Consider the following 22,701-nt stretch of genomic DNA (forward strand, 5'->3'; position numbering starts at 1 on the left):
TGAAGAATCCTTGCATCCCTGGGATAAAGCCCACTTGGTCATGATGTATGATCTTTTTAATATGTTGTTGGATTCTGTTTACTAGGACTTTGTTAACGATTTTTGCATCTATGTTCATTCAGTGACATTGGCCTGTAGTTTTCTTTTTTTGTGGCATCTTTGTCTGCTTTTGGTGTTAGGGTGATGGTGGCCTCATAGAATGACTTTGGAAGTTTACCTTCCTCTGCAATTTACTGGAAGAGTTTGAGTAGGATAGGTGTTAGTTCTCTAAATTTTTGGTAGAATTCAGCTGTGAAGCCATCTGGTCCTGGGCTTTTGTTTATTGGAAGATTTCTAATTACAGTTTCAATTTCAGTGTTTGATGGGCCTGTTAAGATTTTCTTTTTCTTCCTGGTTCAGTTTTGGAAAGTTGTACTTTTCCAAGAATTTGTCCATTTCTTCCAAGTTGTCCATTTTATTGGCATATAGTTGCTGATAGTAGTCTCTTATGATCCTTTGTATTTCTGTGTTGTCTGTTGTGATCTCCCCATTTTAATTTCTATTTTTACCAATTTGATTTTTCTCCCTTTGTTTCTTGAGTCTGGCTAATGGTTTGTTAACTTTATTTATCTTCTCAAAGAACCAGCTTTTGGGTTTGTTTATTTTTGCTATGATCTCTTTTGTTTCTTTTGCATTTATTTCTGCCCTGATTTTTATGATTTCTTTCCTTCTCCTTCACCTGGGGTTCTTCATTTCTTCTTTTTCTAGTCGCTATATGTGTCCTGTTAGATTATTTATTTGATTTCTCTCCTGTTTCTTGAGGTAGGCTTGTATTGCTATGAACCTTCCCTTTAGCACTGCTTTTACTGACTCCCATATGTTTTGGGTTGTTGTCTTTTCATTTTCAATCATTTCTATGCGTATTTTGTTTTCTTTTTTTATTTCTTCTGGGATTTGTTGGTTATTCAGAAGTGTGTTTGTATTTCTTAATAGTTTTTTTTTTTTTTCCTGTAGTTGACATCTAATCTTACTGCATTGTGATCAGAAAAGATGCTTGAGACAATTTCAATTGTTTTGAATTTACCAAGGCTAGATTTATGGCCCAGGATGTGATCTATCCTGGAGAAGGTTCCGTGTGCACTTGAGAAAAAGGTGAAATTCATTGTTTTAGGGTGAAATGTCCTATAGATATCAATCAGGTATAACTGGTCCACTGTAATATTTAAAGTTTGTGTTTCCTTGCTAATTTTCTGTTTAGTTGATCTATCCATAGGTGTGAGTGGGGTATTAAAGTCTCCCACTATTATTGTGTTACTGTTAATTTCCCCTTTCATACTCGTTAGCATTTGCCTTACATATTATGGTGCTCCTTTTTTGGTGCATATACATTTATAATTGTTAGATCTTCTTCTTCTTGGATTGACCATTTGATCATTATGTAGTGTCCTTTGTCTCTTTTCAGCCTTTATTTCGAAGTCTATTTTATCTGATATTAGTATTGCTACTCCTGCTTTCTTTGGTCTCTATTTGCGTGGAAAATCTTTTTCTAGCCCTTCACTTTCAGTCTGTGTGTGTCCCTTGTTTTGAGATGGGTCTCTTGTAGACAGCATATATAAGGGTCTTGTTCTTGTATCGATTTAGCCAGTCTTTTTTTTTTTTTGGAAGATTTCTAATTACAGTTTCAATTTCCTTGTTTGTGATGGGTCTTTTAAGATTTTCTTTTTCTTCCTGGTTCAGTTTTGGAAAGTTGTACTTTTCTAAGAATTTGTCCATTTCTTCCAAGTTGTCCATTTTATTGGCATATAGTGCTGATAGTAGTCTCTTATGATCCTTAAGGTAATTATTTATAAATATGATCCCATTGCTATTTATTTTGCTGTTTTGGGTTTGAGTTTATACACCTTTTCCGTGTTTCCTGTTTAGAGAAGATCCTTTAGCATTTGTTGAAGAGCTGGTTTGGTGGTGCTGAATTCTCTGAGCTTTTGCTTATCTGCAAAGCTTTTGATTTCTCCTTCATATTTGAATGAGATCTTTGCTGGGTACAGTGATCTGGGTTGTAGATTTTTCTCTTTCATCAGTTTAAGTAGGTCCTGCCATTCCTTTCTGGCTTGAAGAGTTTCTATTGAAAGATCAGCTGTTATCCTTATGAGGATCACTTTGTGAATTATTTGCTGTTTTTCCCTTGCTACTTTTAATATTTGTTCTTTGTGTTTGATCTTTGTTAATTTGTCTTGGGGTGTTCACCTTGGGTTTATCGTGTTTGGGACTCTCTGGGTTTCTTGGAATTGGGTGGCTATTTACTTTCCCATTTTAGGGAAGTTTTCAACTGTTATCTCCTCAAGTAAAGACATCTTTTTTTAATTGCTCCTTTTTACTTAACATTACCAAATACAGCTGGCATTTCTAGCACAAAGCATTAAATGACAATGTGTTATTTCTCATATTACTAAAGCGGAATCTGTTAACAAAGCAGCTATTTTTGAGCATTCTATTGTTCCATCTTGGAAATGCTTTGACAGTCTGAAGTGAAGTGAAGTGAGGTTTGTTCAGTGTGTCTGACTCTTTGTGACCCTATGGACCATAGAGTTCATGGAATTCTCAAGGCCAGAATACTGGAGCAGGTAACATTTCCCTTCTCCAGGGGATCTTCCAAACCCAGGGATTGAACTCATGTCTCTCTCATTGCAGGTGATTATTTTCCAGCTGAGCCACAAGGGAAGCCCAAGAATACTGGACTGGTTAACCTATCCTTTCTCCAGGGGATCTTTTGAACCCAGGAATCAAACCGGGGTCTCCTGCATTATAGGTGGATTCTTTACCAACTGAAGCCATTGACAGTCTGATAAATTCCTTAAAGTGAATTCCCAGTAAAGCAAAATTCCTGGGTTAAACAGAATGAATAATTTTAGAGCTTTCAATTGTATCTGCTAAATAATTTCAGCAATATTTTTCTATTTCTATACTCTCAGTTCAACTTGAAGGGATAGGATACCCAAACTGTGACATCAAATACCAATTTGTATGCAAACAAAACTGAAGCTAGTCAAGAAGTCCAAATGTTATGAATTAGCAGATGGGGAATTTGATTAGAGAAAATAGATTTTGCATCTCTATGTCCACTATGCCCTATTTATTTGTCCATCAACGTACCTGAGACACCCTGTATGTTTATCAACTCCTTAAAATGTAGAATCATGTATTATTCATAAAGGTCTTATTCCTATAGTCTACTCAAATGAATGAGTGAATAAATAAATACACGGAAAAGTGACCACAGCTGATAAACTTTCTTCTCCTTGCCCTCTTCTCCACATATGCCATCCCAACACAAGGAATATCCTGAGGATTTTATAGGCTGCTTCCACTCCTATATCTGGTGTCATACATTAGCCAACCTACATTAGCATAAGAAGTAAGAATGTATGCCATCACCAGGACAAGAAGCCTGGCAATAAGGCAGCTGCAGATTTAGTTATTAGTTATATGACCTCTTCAAAGACCTGGGATCTATGCATCTTCTTGGTGTTGTGATCTGTAGTGTGTTAGCTCTTTGCTTAGGCTATCATCCAAGAAAATGGATGTAGCAGTTATAGGCTAAACATCTATACAATAGCTAGGAACAGGAAAACACCAAGCCAAAAACAACAGGCTCTTATTTATGTGTATCCCTTTAAGAATGAGGAATCCTTCTCTAGAAGCTTGTGATAAGACTTTGCCCATACTGATTTTCAGCAAGGGTACAAGGTCAATGTGATTTATTTCAGGAATCTGAGCTCTTCCTTCCAAGGAGATGTATGAGGTCAGCTTCCTTTACAGCACATGTACATGCAAAAGTAGGTGAACTACACAGGACTTGAGTTTGGTGAAATGAGGAAGAAAGGAAAGGGTCTGGGTTGAGTGATAACATTTACCTCCTTTAGCCTGTGAGTCAACTTCACAGATTAGTTCTTTGTAGAGTAAAATTACCTAGTTTGCTTTTGCTCTTGTTGTCTCATAGAGTCTTGTAGTGGTGTAGTGGTTAAACCACTGACAAGGAGATGAGCTTTTATTCTATTGAATAGGAATTCCAGCCATGATGGAAATGAGTGGTGAAATGTGTATGGGAAAGACAAAATTGTTCATTTATCGATGAGTGGAATTTAAGTAACCTAAATTATACCATCACAGTTTTTCTGTTTGTTTGTTTTTAATTGTTCAAGCATGGTTAGTAGACTGTGTCCATCCATAACCCATATCCAATCTTACTTACACATTGGAAAGTGGAACATTTTCTGCCATATCAGTAAACAAAGGTTGTCACAGTCATCAGTGATAGCAGCCACCACTCATTGTGAGCTGGCGATCCCTGAAGGAATTCAGAAAGGAAAGAATACCTGCCCTCGAGCAGCCATCAGACTGCAGCCACTCCCCACAGTGAGCCCTAAGGAACTCAGGGGTGAGACATAGCGTACCAGCCCTAGATAGCTGAGGTGACACATCAAAGGGATGATTTCAGTAAGCCCAGATTCTTGCATCTTCCCATACACAGAAAAGCACTAAATTCCAAAACTTCTGTATAACCTGGCTTTTCTCCTCACCTTCATGCAGCAATTGTCTCAGAGTTAGTTACTTGACATGCTGCCTACCAGGCTTAACATCCTAAAAATTCCCACCAAATGAAACATAATTCAGTGTTTAGGTTATGAATATTCTTTAAGTCTACAATGGTCTATTATGTCAATCATTATCTAAAACACACATAATTGTAGAATTTATTAACTGTTTATAACATTATTTGCTGTAATTCCATCACTTCGTTTTACAAACAAGAACAACAAATGTGGTTGCTCCTATGAAAAGATGCCCTAGAAGTCTGACAGAGTGCACCTTGTGCAGGTAGAAGAGTCCTCACTCACAACTCAACTGCAACTCAACCTCGCAGAGTGACACAGCCTCATCACAGGACACAGCCTCTCAGAGTGAGGACCATAACTCAAGAAAAGGAATCATCACTGCAGTTACAAGGACTGGCTCTGAGTCACCTCCTCCTTGAAACTTGACACCTCCTCCTCTCATTGCTTTGTTTTCTTAATTTCGATTCACTTTTTACTGAGTCCAGGGAATTTTCAAAACTTCTAGAAAAACACTGTGTCAACTTGAATTTGTGTTGCTATAAAACTTTAATTATTCTGACCTTTTTATTTCTCCTTTCAAAAAATAAAGCATAATGAAACAAACAAAAAAATAGTGCAACAAAATGACACTTTACTTAGCATACATTTTTATCTCATTTAGCTTTATGGCAATTTTTTAAACCCTCTAAAGTTTATAGAGCAATTAAGCTATGTTCTCAGGGAAAAACACACACATATAAAAGAGCAATAAGGCAAGTAGTAATTTCCAGATACCAGGCTCATTTTTACTACTGTTTATTCAAGTTCAATGAGTATTTGTTATGTAAAATAAGTAGTTCCTGCTGCAAATGAAAGTTTACTTTTGTTTCTCAAAGACATGTTGATATTTTTGTTGTAACAGAGAATCAGAATATAGCCTTATCAGATCAATCCATGAATTAAAAATTATTCACAAATTTAAATGACCCTTTTCTATTGCTTTTTATTTGAAGTGCTGCATAGAACACTGGATTGGACTGAATAAAACACATTGATATTAACAGGATCTTTTAATGATAATGTATCATTACCTAATGAAACTAATCAAATATTGAACCTTGAGGAAATTGATTCTGTTTTGATACGTATCAATACTTCAAAAATTCTGCAGAGATTACTAAGTGGAAGAAAATACTTGAAAACTGTGCCACTCTATCAGTCAAATATAAAAGTAGACTTTATAAAAGTAAGTATAGACATTTAAATGAAACCTACACAAATATTTCCAGTGACTTTTCTTAAAAATTCAGCAAAACAGCATAATTTATGAATTAAAATATATGTGCATTTGTTTATAAAAATAGATAAATCAGGTTAAAATTATAATCTACTTAAAAATTCAACTATTGAAAGTCAATGAGTGTTATAACATTATGACTATTCCTTGGAAATGTATTTTCAAAATGTGTGTGTTTGAGGGTAGAGGAAAAGAAACTAGTGCAGTTTTTCCACTTACATAAAAGATAACTACAAAAGGACTTATTTTGTGCTCCTTCTTTCCAAAATACTGTAATTTTTGTATGATAAAGGTTAAATGTACCCTCTCTTAAACAACTTGTACTGGACTAATACTTACATAAGTTTTCTTGAAAGATAGATAGAAGGAATAATTATTGTGCAACACTCTAATGAATTACCTGGTCTATTTTAAAATACACTGCTAATATTATTATTGCAATAAAGTAAACATCAAAAAATTAAAGGTCTCAAATTTAAAAATGAAATATATTTTTCTTTGGAAAAATCACTTGTACCTACAAGTCTCAGTCTCAGAGCTATCTATACCTGAATATTTCTATTTGTATTTCCATAGGTTATTGACTCTGTAGTTATAAATAGCATACTTAGGCTCAGATGGGAAAGAATCTGCCTGCAATGTAGAAGATGTGGGTTTTTCGGAAAGATCCCTGAAAGAGGAAATGTCAACCCACTCCAATATTATTGTCTGGGAAATCCCCAGGACATAGAAGCTTGAGGGCTAAGTCCATGGGGGCCTAAGAGCTGGACATGACTTAGTGACTAAACTACCACTTTGCATTATACATTTTATTCTGTTTCTTAATTTTTGTTCGTTTGGCACTAGGTCTGTAAAACATGTTTTTGTGTGTGAAAGTGAACTTCTCTCAGTCTTGTCTGACTCTCTGGGACCCCACGGACTATAGAGTCCATGGAATTCTCCAGGCCAGAATACTGGAGTGTGTGGCTGTTCCCTTTTCTAGGAGATCTTCTCAACCCAGGGATCACACTGGGGTCTCCTGCATTGCAGGCAGATTCTTTATCAGTTGAGCAGCAAGGGAAGCCTAAGTCTATACGTTCTTTCACGCTGTTCTAAAGTGTATATCTACTTTAAAGAGAGAGAGCAGGCCTTCTATTAAAAACAATTTGTTAACGTCCCTGAAGTAAGATTCCATACTTCAGGGGGTGCAGGTTTGATCCCTGGTCAGGGAACTAAGATCTCGCATGCAATGTGGAATGGGCCTCCTTTGCAAAATCTTTTGATCGAAAACAAAACAAAAAATAAGAACAATCTGTATGTTCAACTGTCCAGAAATGACTTAACAGCTAGTTCTATGTGAAAATGTAAGTTATCCATTTATTCTTGCAGATAAATATACTTTAGAAAAAGTAGAACTTCAAAAAATATTGTAAGGTACTTAGACAATCAGAAAACATAGTAAACACCTTTTGATACCCTGTTAAGTGTTAAAATTTCTTGATCTATTTTGCACTTTGAGTAGTTTTTTTTTTTTTTCAACTCATGCTTAATTGTATAACCTCATGGACGCACTATCAAAAAACTGTTGGCTCACTGTAAATGTAAAATTTCCAAATGCTGATGCATCATTACATCGTGATGTTGGGAGACATCTGCCACAGACGCTTCCCGCATGAACACGATCTCAAGGCTGTGACCTACACTTTTCTGAGACCATCAGTTCTCCAGACAGTGTGTGGAGGTGGAAAGAGAGGCGAAGACTATACTGCATATTTTCAGTGCTATTTGGAGGATTATCATAGTGGGTTCCTCCAGCTGAGGGTTCTCTCCTGTGCTGGACTCAATGCATGCACAGGCTCCCCATTAATCATGCTGTGGGATTTGGGACCCAGGAAACAGGGGGGATTATACTCATATTCCTACTACTTTCTTTCTGTGAGTAAACAATCTGATACAGCAGAATCGGTAGTCTAGCATCTTCTGTCAGCATCTATGGGGTTTGGAGAATAAGTTAATAGTTAATGCAGTTGCTCTGGTAGAAGAGCTGTCTCTTGCCGGGAGCCGGCATATTGCATATTGAGTGCATATTGCATATTGAGTGCAGCACTTTTCACAACATCATCTTTCAGGGTCTGGAATAGCTCAACTGGAATTCTATCACTGCTGGGAGCCAGCATGAGGAACTCCGCCCATGACAAAGGTCATGAGGAAGGAGGCTCGGCATACCGCATACGCAAAGGCGGGATCGAGCCTCAGGAGTCCCCCATCTACCCCCAAAACCAGAGTCTGCCTACTTTCTGCTTTGTGCTTTCACCTACACCTCTGACTTTACAGGGGGGCTGTCCCCCACTACCTCTCTCTGAAAAAAGAGCTAGCTTACAGCTCCAGTTAATAATTCCTGGGTGTGACAGTGTTTCAACCTACAAACTCCTTTGGAAATCCTCTAGCCTGCCTGAATAGGTTTTTCTGGCCACATGTGATTGTTCAGAGACTCCCAACTGTGAGAGGCAGGAGATGTTCTAAACTGTCTAAACACAGATTATTTTGAGTAGTTAAAAGTTTGATTAGAAATTGTATTGGTGAAGGGATTTTCACTTCTTGGGCCAATGTTTGCTGCTAAGTTTCCATATCCCTTACCTGCTGTGTCCCTGGCAGTGTATTGATTAATATAATTGGTGTAAATAGTAGCTTTAATGTTTGTAACCTGGGACCCTTGAGTTAATTCTTTTTCTTGTTATAGCCCACCACACCTTTGCTCTGTAGGAATGCAACTTTATCTAATGCTTTTGGAGGGTGGCGCTTGACTTATCACCTTTAGAGAAAAATAAGTTTTCTGAAGAAAGGGTCTTAAAATGTTAACAGGCCTCCAGGCCAGAAGATGATGCAAATCACCTAAGCTTTTGCATATGATAAGTTTGCAGGAAGAAAGCCTGGCTTGCTGCATGACTACCCCTTCCCCCATTATCCTCTATGCATAACTTAAGGTATAAAAACTACTTTGGAAAATAAAGTGCGGGCCTTGTTCACCGAAACTTGGTCTCCCCATGTCGTTCTTTCTCTCACCTTCTGGCTGAATTATTCAGCCTCTTTTCTCCACTGAATTTCCTCACTGAGCTATTCTTATTCTATTACTCTTTATATCCTTAATTAAAGTTTAATTAAGCAGTTGTTTCCTGATCCTCGCCGACGCAGTCCCCGCTTCGAATTCCCTGGATCCACTGTGGCTGGACCCCGGCAGTCTCTAGTGTCCCTTTGCATTGTCAAGCTGACTTTTGTGGTTCTTATTTAGTTGCTAAGTCATGTCTGACTCTTTGCGACCCCATGGTCTGTAGCCCACCAGACTCCTCTGTCCATGGGATTTCCCAGGCTAGATTATTGAAGTGGGTTGCTATGTCCTCCTCCAGAGGATCTTCCTGAGCATTGAACTAGAGTCTCCTGTGTCTCCTGCTCTGCAGTCGGATGTTTTTACCCACTGAACCATAAGTATATTTTCCCAAATGATCAATAACTTAAAAACAGGTGAATCTAGAGTGAGGGTTCCAAAGTTCATGAGAGCTTCTATGAGAGCTCATGGAAACTCTTCTAGGAAATTCTTATCTCTTCCCAACAATTTGGCATAATGACCATGAAACTCAAGATGAAGCAATTTTAAAACCTGCATCCAAGAAAGAAACATTGCCATGATGAAAAATCTGAGACTACAGTCCTTGCAGTTGGCATTTACTCCTCTCTCTAGGTACTTATTCTTCAAGATCTCTCATTTTTACTAACTTTATTATCTCATATTCCCTGCTTTTGTCCTAATGTCACCTGATTAAGGTACTAACCTAACAGTGGGCTTCATTTTGTTGAATAATGGATAGTCAAATAACTGGTTTTATCTCTCATTTGTAAAAGGGGCTCAGAGAATATTAAAATGGCTGAAAAACAAAACCTACAATGAGGTACCACTGCACAATGGTCAGAATGGCCATCATCCAAAAGTCTACAAACAATAAATGCTGGACAGAATGTGGGGAAAAGGGAACTTTCATACACTATGAGAGGGAATGTGCAGCCACTGTGGAGAACAGCATGGAGGTTCCTCAAAAAGCTAAAAATAGAGCTACCATATGATCCAGCAATCCCACTCCTGGGCAGATATTCAGATAAAATTATAATTTGAAAAGACACATGCACCCCTCTGTTCATGGCAGCACTGTTTATAATAGCTAAGACACAGAAGGAACTTAAGTGTTCGTCAACAAATGAGTGGATAAAGAAGAGGGAGTCTCTCTCTCTCTCTCTCTCTCTCTGTCTCTGCCATTGGCAGCTACATGGAGGAAGCTAGATTTTATCTTACTAAGTGAAGTCAGTCAGGAATAGGAAGACAAGTATAATATGGTATGACTTACAAATATGGATTCTAAAATGTGACACAAATGTACTGACTCAGACACAGAACAGACTTGTGGTTGCCGAGGGGATGGGGTTGGGGAAAAGATGGAGCAGGAGTTTGGGGTTAGCAGATGGAAACTACTTACATAGGATGGATAAACAACAAGATCCTACAATACAGCTCAAGGAACTATATTCAATATCCTGTGATAAACCATAAAGGGAAAGAATATGAAAAAGACTATATATGAGTATAACTGAATCACTTTGCTCTACAGAAGAAATTAACGCAATATTGTAAATCAACTACACTTCAATAAAAAATTGAAATAAAATAAAAGGGTTGAGAACAACAGAATATTCAGTCTTTAAAAAGAAGGAAATCTTGCCATTAGCAACAACGTAGATAAACATGGTAGACATTGTGCCAAGTGAAATAAGACAGATATAGACAGACAAATATTGCATAATGTCAACTCTACATGGGATCTAAAAATGATGAACTCATAGTAACAGAGAAAAGAATGATGCTTAGCAGGGATTTTGAGGTGGGCAAAAGGATGGTATTTATCAAAGTGTACAAACTTTCAGTTCTAGAGATCAAATCTTCAGCATAATGATTACAGGTAATAATAAAGTATTCCAGAAATTTGTTAAGAGGGTAAATGTCAAGTGTTCTCACACACAGAGATGCAAAAGACTCACACACACAGCTTACTATGTGAGGTGATGGGATCAACATATGAATTAACTTGATTGTGGTAATCATTTCACAATGCATACATGCATCGATTCCTCATGCCATACACTTAAGTGAATATTTTCATTTGTCAGCCATTGGTCAGTAAAACTGAAAAATTAAATATTAACTTTTTCTCTTATAAAAATTAAAATATGACAGAAATTATACTGGATGGTAAAGAAGGAAGAGATGATATGTGTTCAGCTTCAAATATATGTTCAGATTAAGATATATAAACATGATTAAATGGAAAATAATTTGAAATGTCTACGTAGAATTTTTTTTAAGGTAAAGATACTGCATGCATTTCCATATGATTCAAATGGAACTTCACTGTGTCTGTGGATATTTGAATGTTGTAAGGAAACTAGTCCAAGGACATTTGCACCAGGATTGCAAAGTGTCCGTTTCCACTACTTTCCCGACAGTTTGCAGATGAGCTCTGCAGAGGCTATTTGGATCCAGTTCAATCGTGTTTGCAGATCCAGGTGGCAGACCACCCACTCTCCAGACTTACTGGGCTAATGCAATTGAAAGGAGAATTAGCCCCTGTGCAAGGCAGAGACCCGTCGGTAGCTTTTAAGTAAGAGCTGAGAAGCCCTGTGAAATCTGTGCAGAGAGAACGATCAGATGTGTCTGGCCTCTGTGCTGTCATGGCAACCTCTCACCCAAGGCACTCTTGCTATTTTGAGAAGTATGAATTTCCCCTGAGGGACTGTAACATTCCCCCTAAACAGGGTACAGAGGGCTTTCATTTTAATCCATGTGTTTTATTACTTTTGTACTAAGATATTTTTGCTGTTATTGTTTTAATTTTATTTTGTCAAGTGCGATATTAAAATTTTTAGAGTAATTTAAAAAAATGATGATTCTCCTGCTCCACCATCAAAACCTCTATCATGATATTCTTCAAACCACTGGACTCTGATTTGTTTCTATATCTTAAGGAAATTTCCCCCAATATATCAATAAAATATCTAACATTGCTATTAAAGATTAAAACTGAATTTGCATACATAATACATTTATCCATAAAAAGAAGGTGGCATGGGTATTAATCTAACAGAATATGTTATTTTGTCTCAAATAAAAGATTTTAATGTTAAAGTTGTTCATGTAGTAAATAACATGTTCTTGACATTTTCTTCATACTTGCCTCTAAAATCCCTATACACATATCACATGTTCAAAATTCACAATGGTATAGAAATCTATTTGAGCAAACTCCAGGAGATAGTGGAGGACAATGAAGCCTGGCATTCTGTAGCCCATAGGGTCACAAAGAGTTGGACATGACCTAGTGATTGAACAACCAATGACTTCTTTAAATATTTGGTAAAATTTACCCATGAAGTCACCTGGTTCTAGGCTTTTCTTTTTTGGGAGACTTTTATTACAAATTCAATACCCTTAGTACTAATGTGTGTCAGTTGCTCAGTCGTGTCCAATTCTGCAATCCCATGGACTGTCCCACCAGACTCCTCTATCCATAGGATTTCCTGGACAAGAAAACTAGTAAGAGTTATTCAGATTTTTTATTTCTTCCTTATTCAGTCTTGGTTCAGTTCAGTTCAGTTCGGTCACTCAGTCGTGTCCGACTCTTTGGGACCCCACGAATCGCAGCATGCCAGGCCTCTCTGTCCATCACCAACTCCCAGAGTCCACCCAAACCCATGTCTATTGATTCGGTGACACTATCCAACCATCTCATCCCCTGTCGTCCCCTTTTCCTCCTGCCCTCAATCTTTCCCAGCATCAGGGTCTTTTCAAATGAGTCAGCTCTTTGCATCAGGTGGCCAAGTATTGGAGTTTGAGCCTCAACATCAGTCCTTGCAATGAACACCCAGGACTGATCTCCTTTAGGATGGACTGGTTGGATTTCCTTGCAGCTCAAGAGTCTTCTCCAACACCACAGTTCAAAAGCATCAATTCTTTGGTGCTCAGCTTTCTTTATAGTCCAACTCTCACATCCATACATGACTACTGGAAAAACCATAGCCTTGACTAGATGGACCTTTGTTGGCAAAATAATGTCTCTGATTTTTAATATGCTGTCTAGGTTGATCATAACTTTCCTTCCAGGGAGTAAGTGTCTTTTAATTTCATGGCTGCAATCACCATCTGCAGTGATTTTGTGCCTTGGTAAGTTGTATGTTTCTAAGAATGTTTCCATTTGTCCTAGCTTGTCCAGTTTGTTAGCACAAAGTTGTTCATGGTAGTCTTTTCTATCAGTCAGAGTCCCAGCTGTTGAGCTCCATGGATTCCTCCTGGATCCCCCAAGGGTGAGGTAAGAATAGGGGCTTCCTCAAAGTGGACCTCAATGCTGCAGGGGGCAGTTGTCCCTCCTGGGCCCTCCTTTCCTACTGGATGAACCAGTGATGCAGGGGAGACCCGTCTACCTGGTGCTGTGCTGGCCTGGGGGCAGGGGCAATGTGGTCAGCGTGCAGACACTTGTCCCCCTTTCTAACACAGTCTGTCTTGATGTCTGTGGTGCAACAGTGTTTCAGCCTCACACTTGTGTTCTAGATTCTCTCAGTGCTGTCCTGTCATGAATAGTTGTCAGTTGTTCTTCTTGTGAGAGGGATGGAAAGTAGGAACAACTTATATCACCATCTTGGTGACATCCCTACCATTATGTTTTCTTAAAGCAAACAACTATTGGTTTCCTAGATGGAATATCCAGACTTCTTTTTAGCTGCTGCAAAATACTCAAGCAGGAACCTATTGATTCTCTAAGACTGTGCTTGGAGAACTACGTCTTAACTAATTGATCTAATAAAAGCTGATGCATTCTATGTAGCTGGTAATGTTCTGGGTATTATATGCACCACTGCACATATTCTTTCATTCCAGTTTCATAAAATATGTGAAATGGAAAGTAGTTAAGTGATGTACTTACACATACTCTTTCTATAAGATCAATAAAAATCCTGTTACAAGCTGTACTCCCAGGTGAAAAGAGAATACATGATTGACATCTTATACTGGATAGTCATTTACAAGCTCAAGACAGATATATTTTTCCTTTCTGAAAGTATTATACTAATAACATAAAAAGAGGTCAGGGTCCCATAGTAAACTGAAAAGAACTAAATTATAGTTCATGTTTATCTTAATATGATAATCTAAATGCCACTGTACATATTCAAAGGTAGTTTTTAAACACCTTTTATCTTTGGGGTGAAGACATGGGGATCTTTGAAGTAAAGACATGGAAAAAAAACATTATTGTTTCCTTTGAAAGTAAGGACAATGTATGTTGATGAAAATTCTACTTCATAGCTTGTATATTTCAGTAACAGAGCAATCCATGAATAGAGAGAGACTTCAGACATAAGGAAACCATTAAACCCTAGAAGCCCTAAAATAGTCAGAATAGCTGTTTTCAGGGTAAGTTAATACAACATAATATTGAAGAAAACAATGTGGCTAAGTTACTGTAAAAGCTGATTGATTATGTCTTCCCCAGGTTCCCTGGTGGCTCAGACCGTAAAGAGTCTGCCTGAAATGCAGGAGACCCAGGTTCAATCCCTGGGTCAGGAAGATTCCCCTGGAGCAGGAAATGGCAACCCACTCCAGTATTCTTGCCTAGAAAATCCCATGGACAGAGGAGCCTGGCAGGCTACGGTCCATGGGGTTGCAAAGAGTCAGATGTGACTGAATGACTTTACTTTTTCTGTCTTTCCTATATTAACCTTCTTCTCTTCAAGATGCCAGAACTTCATTACTTTTTAGTTTCCTTTATTAAAGCCAAAGGACAGATAACGGATTTTTGAGTTGTGTGTCTCTGTGTGGGATTTGTGGGTTCTTGTGTGCCAGGGTTACTGTTTTCACCTAGTTTCTCATGGATAAAATTGCATGTAAGAAGTCATGGGGCTTCCCTGGTGGTTCAGTGGTAAAGAATCTGTGTGCAATGCAGGAGATGCAGGAGACACTGGTTCAATCCTTGGATCAGGAAGATCCCTTGGAGAAGGAAATGACAACCCACTACAGTATTCTTGTCTGGAAAATCCAGTGGACAGAGGATTCTGGTGGGCTGCAGTCCAGGGGGTTGCAAAAAGGCAGACATGACTGAAGCAACTAGCACACACACACTCAAGCAATTATGAATTTTGTGTTAATGCTCACATTTATTCTTAATATATCAGTTATGTCATAGCAAATTATTTTAAAAATAAACTTGATGGAAGAACTGACCATATATGGTATTATTTAGTGGGTATTTTTGAAACACATAAATGGTATTGTACTACCTGTGCAAAAAGAAAAAAGAAACACACAAAATCAACCCCTAGATGAATGCCTATATTAGTATCTTACAGTTTTGTTGGTCAAAATTCAGGTGAAATTTGCTGATTTTTTAGAAGTGATTTTTCTCTGTTCAGCAACACTGAAGAGTGATGAAGACCGTGCCAAAGACAAAACTAAAGGCCAATGTTGCTCACGAATATCTTTGGAATAATCTTAAATAAATGAGGAAACATAATACAGTACCACATTTAAAAGTAACATGTCGTACCTAGTGGAATTTTTTTTTTAATTTTATTTTATTTTTAAACTTTACATAATTGTATTAGTTTTGCCAAACATCAAAATGAATCCGCCACAGGTATGGAATTTATTTAAGAAGTACCAGAAGGCTTCAATGTTAGGAGATATTTCAGAACAATGTCTTATGTTAATTGTTTTAATTCAGTAAGCTTATTATGAATACTGAGTTTATGGCATTAATACTAAACATATATACCTCCAACTTTGAATTGGAAGTTGGATTATAGCTTTAAATTGACCAGATGTATTTGAAATCAACAGAAGATTGTGAAATCTGCTGAACATTTCATGAAAAAACAGAAAATAGAGAGTTTGATTTAATACAAATGAGAGCAATTGAAATTTAGAAATTACAAAAAAAAAAATCCATAATTAAAACTCAATATATGAAGAGTCCTTAACAAATTGACAATTTACGATGGGAAAATAACTGGAAACATTGAAATGCACGCTGGGTACCTGGATAAATATATAATGGGGAATATTCACAAAACATTTAGTATAGCAGTTAAAAACAAATGAGTTATCACTCTACAAATTAATAGTAATACTCCTTAAAAATATCAGTTTACAAAAAAGAAGAAAATTTCAGATGTAGTAAGTGAAATATGAGGTGCTTAACCTTGCACATCAATGCAAATAAATTACATTTTGGAAGAGAAACGAAAAGTTGTTAAAATTCTTTGAGAACCAGATAGCATGATATGACTTACATTTTTTTAAAGTATCACATCAGTGCTGAGGATTTACGGTAGGACTATAAGGGAGAATAATCAGTAAACTGCAGTGATCCAGACCAGTGGTTAGAGTGGTTTGTTTCAGGTTGGTATCATTGGAGGCAAAGAGATGTGCTTATATTTTCAGTAAACAGACAATCAGGGTGGAGCTGACACCATCTGTCCCTGCTTGGAGGGTAAGAATTGAGAAAATGAGCAGAACCAATGAAGATCCAACATGATTTGAGCAAAGGGAAGATGGAAATGTTATCAATTGGGACTGGGAAGGCCGCAGAAGCAGTACGTAGGATAATCCATTATCTTATAACTCACTGAGGTTCTGTATCTTTGATTCACCCTGATGGAACCCTCACTGAGGAAGCAGTCACTGGGGGTATAGATGATATTTAAAGCTAAGGAGCTGAGTGAGGTCAGTGAGGATGTAAGTTTACCTGAAGGAGAGTCCATGTACCGAGTCCAGAGTGGGCATTCTGAAGCCTGTTAGTAACTGCGGTGAGACAAAAGCCACAGAGAAAGCTGAGAAGTAGCAGCCGGATGGCATACACGGACGCACTAACGTCAAGTCTAGGAGATGTTCCCAGAAGAATGGAATGATGGAGGCTGTCAAATATTTTAGGAGGTCCGGTAAAACTGAATTGAGCAAAATGGTTTCCAGTGATTAGCTTGTTTTGGTGCACTGCACTGGATATATTAACGAGATAAAACAGAAAATAATTTGGGACAAGTTAAAACTGTGGTTAAAACTGGTGGCTAAATGGTAAAAAACCCACCTGCCAGTGCAGGAGACATGGGTTTGATTCCTGTGTCGGGAAGAACCCCTGGAGAAGGAAATGACAACCCACTCCAGTATTCTTGTCTGGGAAATCCCACGGCAGAGGAGCCTGATGAGAGTTGGATATGACTCAGTGACCTAAACAAAAGGAAACATCTGCTAAGAAGTAAGAATAAAGGAGGGTCAAACTGGAGGGGAATAATGTGTAAAGTGATTTAAAACATTAAATGAAATGTTATAAAATATGTTTTATGATAACCAATAAGGAAATGAAACTGGCAAGACAGAAGAGACGAGAGGGAGACTACCTGGATGAAGGTCTGCAGAGAGCTCATTGATACAGAGGAAGACAAGGCAGAGGGGGCTCAGATGGAAGCCAGTGGGTCCACCTATGAATGGCTCAGGGTATTTTTTGAAAGATTTATTTTTACATTTATGGCTGATTCATGTTGATGTATGGCACAGACCAACACAATATTCTAAAGCAATTATCCTCCAATTAAAAACAAATATATGAAAATATTTCTTCTTATATGATCCATTTTTAAAGTCTTTATTGAGTTTGTTACAATATTGTTTCTGCTTTATGTTTTGGTTTTTTGGCTGCTAGTCATGTGGGATTTTAGCTCCCAAACCAAGGATTGAACCTGTACCACCTACTGTAAAAGGCAATGTCTTAACCACTGAACCACCAGGAAGTCCCCGCTCAGAGTATTTGAAAGCTTTTTGCTCCACAAGACAAGAAAATAGTTCATCAGCTGAGAGTGAGGAAGGGAGATGGGGTCTTAGGTGTTCCAGTAAGGACAAAGCATGAAAAGCCACCTAGGTAAGTGGGTAAGGAAAGGAACTGAGGGTGAGACATTGACATCAGACCTCTGCACAGTACTAAGAGGCCAATTAAGTTAAGTGATAGTGAAGTCAATACAAGGCCATCCAGTTTCATGTTTTTTGTTTTTTTTTTCTTTTTTTCTCTTCTGCTACATTGGGTAATTCAGGTAAGTTATAGAGTAGATAAAAGCTGAATCTCCTCAAGGTGGGATGCTTGTAGGCTAATCTTTAAAAGGGAGAGAGGTGCAAGGGAGGCAGGTGTGTAGCAAAGGGGTGATCTGAACGGACTGCGAAAATTAAATTGGGAAAACAATGAGAGCATGCACAGGGAGAGAGAAAAGGGCCTCTGTAGAACTAATTTTAATGTCGAATCTAAGAGATGGAAGCAGGCTGGAGTTGTGCTTGGAAGATACGAGTGGATGATAAAGTAGGATACTTGAAACAGTTGTGGGTGGTTTAGTAATGCCATGATGCTAAGATAAATGGGAAAGTAGGGTGAAGAGTTAGCAAGTTAGAAAGAAGGAAAGGAAGTCAAGAAGAGACTCAAAAGCTAGGATATAGGAAAGAATATCAAAATTTCATAGTCACTCTCACAAAATTCTCTGGGGTCATCTTCAACTTGACTTTGAGTGGTAAGGATTCTTACATCCAAGACTGATTATTTTCAGCCCAGAAGGACAATTCTTTCAAATTATATTATCCTAGATAGTAAGACGACCTCAAAAAGTCACTATAAAAAGAACTTCCCTCTAAAGTTACAGGGAGAGATCCAGTTTGCCTTTTTCATAAAAATTCCTGAGCAGGTGACCCAATATTATGCAGTTACAGTAAGTTATACTTTGAACCATACTTTGCTCCCTAAATTGTATGTACTTTTAGTCACTATAATCTGTAAAGGATATAAAATATTTTTCTGCATCTTAAGAAGAAATTTTCCTCTGCTCAGTGACACTGAAGACTGATGAGGATTGTGCCAAAAAAAATAAATAAATAAATTCTAATTTCACTCATGAATATCTTTGCAATAATCTTAAATGAATTAGGAAATAAAATACAACAGAACATTTAAAAATAATGCATCATGCCTAGTGGAATTTATTTAAGAAGTGCCAGAATGTTTCAATATTTTAATATAATTTATTAATTGTTTTCATTTAACAGAATTTATTATGAATACCACAGATGCTGAAAAGACAGCTAGCATCATTCAATACACAGTCATATTAAAAATACTCTAGAAAATGGATAATGGATAATTTCATCATGTGATTCATGGGTATGTATCAATATAAGATCTAATATTTTACTGAATAGGGTATTCTTGCTAAATACAGAAATTAAAACATTCTCTGCTACAAACATTATTTAACACTGTAGCAGAAATATTAGCTATTGAGTCTGAGATTTCATTTTACAAGCTTTGTTGTTGGTTAGTTGCTAAGTCATGCCCGACTCTTTGCGACCCCATGGACTGTAGCCTGACAGGCTCCTCTGTCCATGGGATTTTCCAGACAAGAATACCAGAGTGGGTTGCCATCTCCTCCTTCAGGGGATCTTCCTGACCCCAGGAATGAACCCAGGTCTCCTGCGTTGGCAGGCAGATTTGCTACCACTAAGCCACCAGGGAAGCAATTTTACAAGCATATAAATTAGCTAGTTACTGAATATATGCTGCAAAAGACAGCTTCTGCCTCAGGAGCACAGGACTGTATGACTTAACACAGCAAGCTGCCTAAGCCAGATTTGCAGCCTGCACCTTGCCCAGGCTTGGGGGAATGGCAGGGGTGGCCCAAATGGATGCTGCAGAAGTACTGGGTGTGCTTCAGGCATCTACTGCTTTCTACTAAGTGAGAAGCAAACCTAGTCTTTGTCCTGGAGAAAGACATTATGATCTCATCTGCCAAAGTTCCTTGCTGCAACGAGCCTGAAGCAAGGGTCAGTGAGGAGTACTCAGGGCTCTGAGCTTGTGATATAACTGGAAAGATGGGTAAGAGTTTGGAAGGGAGCCATGAACCAGGAGCTCCCAACATTAGTCCATAGAATTTGATAAGACAGAACAATGACTTGCAGAGGAGATTGAAAGGTGTAAATAAAACAATCTATTTAATAAAGGATATAATTTGTGTCATAAAACCAAGGTCCAGGAGAAAAAAAAAGAGCCCTGCTAAAACAGAGAACATATTTAACAGAAACAAACAAATGTAATGCTCAAACATTAAAGGTCTCCATACAAGGAGAGTGTAATTTGGTATAAGATATATTGGAGGACCTCTCTGGTGGCTCAGTGGTAAATAATTCACCTGCCAATGCAGGGAACATGGGTTCAATCCCTGGTCAAGGGAGATGCCACACTCTGAAAGGCAAATAATCCCAGGTGCCACATTACTGAACCTGAGATCTAGAGCCCAGGAGCCACAACTTCTGAAAACCGCAAGCCCTGGCGCCTGTACTCCACAACTGATGTGCTTCCCCCCCTCCCCAGATACTTTATAGTCAAAATGTTTGTATAATGACAGTGCAACCACCAAAACCAGGAAACTAAACATTGGTAAATTACTACCATCTAATTATCAGTCCCTTTGACATTTCATGCTAAGTCACTTCAGTCATGTCTGACTCTGTGACCCCATGGATGGCAGCCTACCAGGCTTCCCTGTCCCTGGGATTCTCCAGGCAGGAACACCGGAGTGGGTTGCCATTTCCTTCTCCAATGCATGAAAGTGAAAAGTGAAAGCGAGGTCGCTCAGTCATTTCTGACTCTCAGAGACCCCATGGACTGCAGCCCACCAGGATCCTCCATCCATGGGATTTTCCAGACAAGAGTACTGGAGTGGGGTGCCATTGCCTTCTCTGTGACATTTCATAAAGTGCCCCAAAATGTCCTCTAATTAATAAAAAAGTTCAGTTCACAATCATGTGCTATTTTATTAGTTAAGTCTAGGTACTTTCCTCGTGGAATAGTTTCTTACTCTTTTTTTGACCTTTATGACCTTGAAGTTTAGAAATTAGTTGTAGTACATATACACAATGGAATATTAACCAGCCATTAAAAAGAATGAAATAATGCCATTTGCAGCAACATGGACGGACCTAGAATTTGTCATTCTGAGTGAAGTTAAATTAGACACAAAAACAGAAATATTATATGAAATAACATATGCAGATTCTAAAAATATATGATACAAAAGACCTTATTTACAAAACAGAAACAGACTTAGAGCACAAACTTACAGTTACCAGGCAGGCAGGGATGGGGGAAAGGGACAGTTAGGAGTTTGGGATGGACATGTACACACTGCTAGATTTAATGGATAAACAACAGGGTCCCACTGTATAGCACAGGGATTGCTGCTCAATGTTATATGGGAGCCTGGGTGGGAGGCGAGTTTGGGGGAGAATGGATACATGCATTTATATCCATGTAAATAAATAAATTTTATTTATTTAAGGGCTGGGTCACTTTTCTGTTCATCTAGAATTATCACATCATTATCAATTGGCTATACTCCAGGATAAAATAAAAAATGATTTTAAAAAGAAATGACAGGCCAGTCATTTTTTCAGAATATCCACCATTTGGATGTGTTATGGTTCCTCATAAACAGATTCAAGGTACTCACCATTTTCAGGAATATCAAAGAAATGCTATTTTCACTCCATCTTACTGGGGATAAATGATTTTAATTTGTCCCACATTGGCAGTGGCAACTTTAATGACTTGACTAATGTGGTATTTATAAGAATTTTCATTTATGAACTTACTTTTTTAAACAATGCCCATATTTGTTCCTCACAAAATTTTTAGTTATTTGTTAAGCATAAGTGCAGATTCATGGATTTCTGTTCTATTTAGAAGTTAAAATATATTATTTTTATCCTTTATTTTAACACACAAATTACCCCATATTTCTCTAGTTCTTTCAAACTGATTCTTATTTCCTTTAGATATTTCCCATTGGTTCTGTAAGCACATTTTTACTTGCTGGTTCAACAAGTTCTTTCAGGTTCATCTTGTCTTTAAAAGTAAATCAGGTTTTACTATAAGGTACTTGCACTACTCATAAAGTCCTGTCATGATATTTGAAACTGGACTTGATAAGTGGTAAAAGAATATTGCAAACTCTAGGAAACCACTGAAAATGATTTAAATAAAAGTATAACTGATGCATTAAAAAAGGAGAGAAAATAGTATTGTGTTTTCAATACTATTGAAAAAAAAAACTTTTCAATTAAAAACACAAAGGAGAGCAAGTAGAAGAAAAAAATATACATGAGAAACAGGTGCAACAAGTAAAAAACAGTGAGAAATGTGGTAGATATAAATTCACTACTTCAATGATTACTTTAAACATTAACGATCTAAACATACCAATTAAAAGTCAGAAACTGTACGAGATGATATTAAAAAACAACAACAACAACAAAAACAAACAAACAAAAAAACCCCACCAAACTCTAAGCTGGTAATGGACAGGGAAGCCTGGTGTGCTGCAGTCCTTGGGGTCGCAAAGAGTGGGACATGACTGAGTGACTGAAGTGTGCCTCTAGACTTGAATTTCCACAGCACTGGTCATCACACCCTCTTTTATATGAGATAGTGTGGTTGGTGTGGGTTGGGGTTGGGCATTTCCCCCGTCTCAGTTGGAAGGGTACAGGGTGACACAGCTGGGTATTTTCCATCTTCCAGGTCAGTTAGACTCTGCTGAACTAGCTTCCTCATGAAGGCTGACCGTGCTGAGAGCAGAGTACTCCAGAGCATGTCTTAAGATTCCTTTCCCTTGGCCTTGATGAAAGCATAAGGGGATTTTAATCTGATATTTCCTATTAGAACCTCTCAAACTCCAAGA

This window comes from Bison bison, unplaced genomic scaffold (assembly GCF_000754665.1).
Source record: "Bison bison bison isolate TAMUID 2011002044 unplaced genomic scaffold, Bison_UMD1.0 scf7180017864316, whole genome shotgun sequence".
NCBI classification, from domain to species: Eukaryota; Metazoa; Chordata; class Mammalia; order Artiodactyla; family Bovidae; genus Bison; species Bison bison.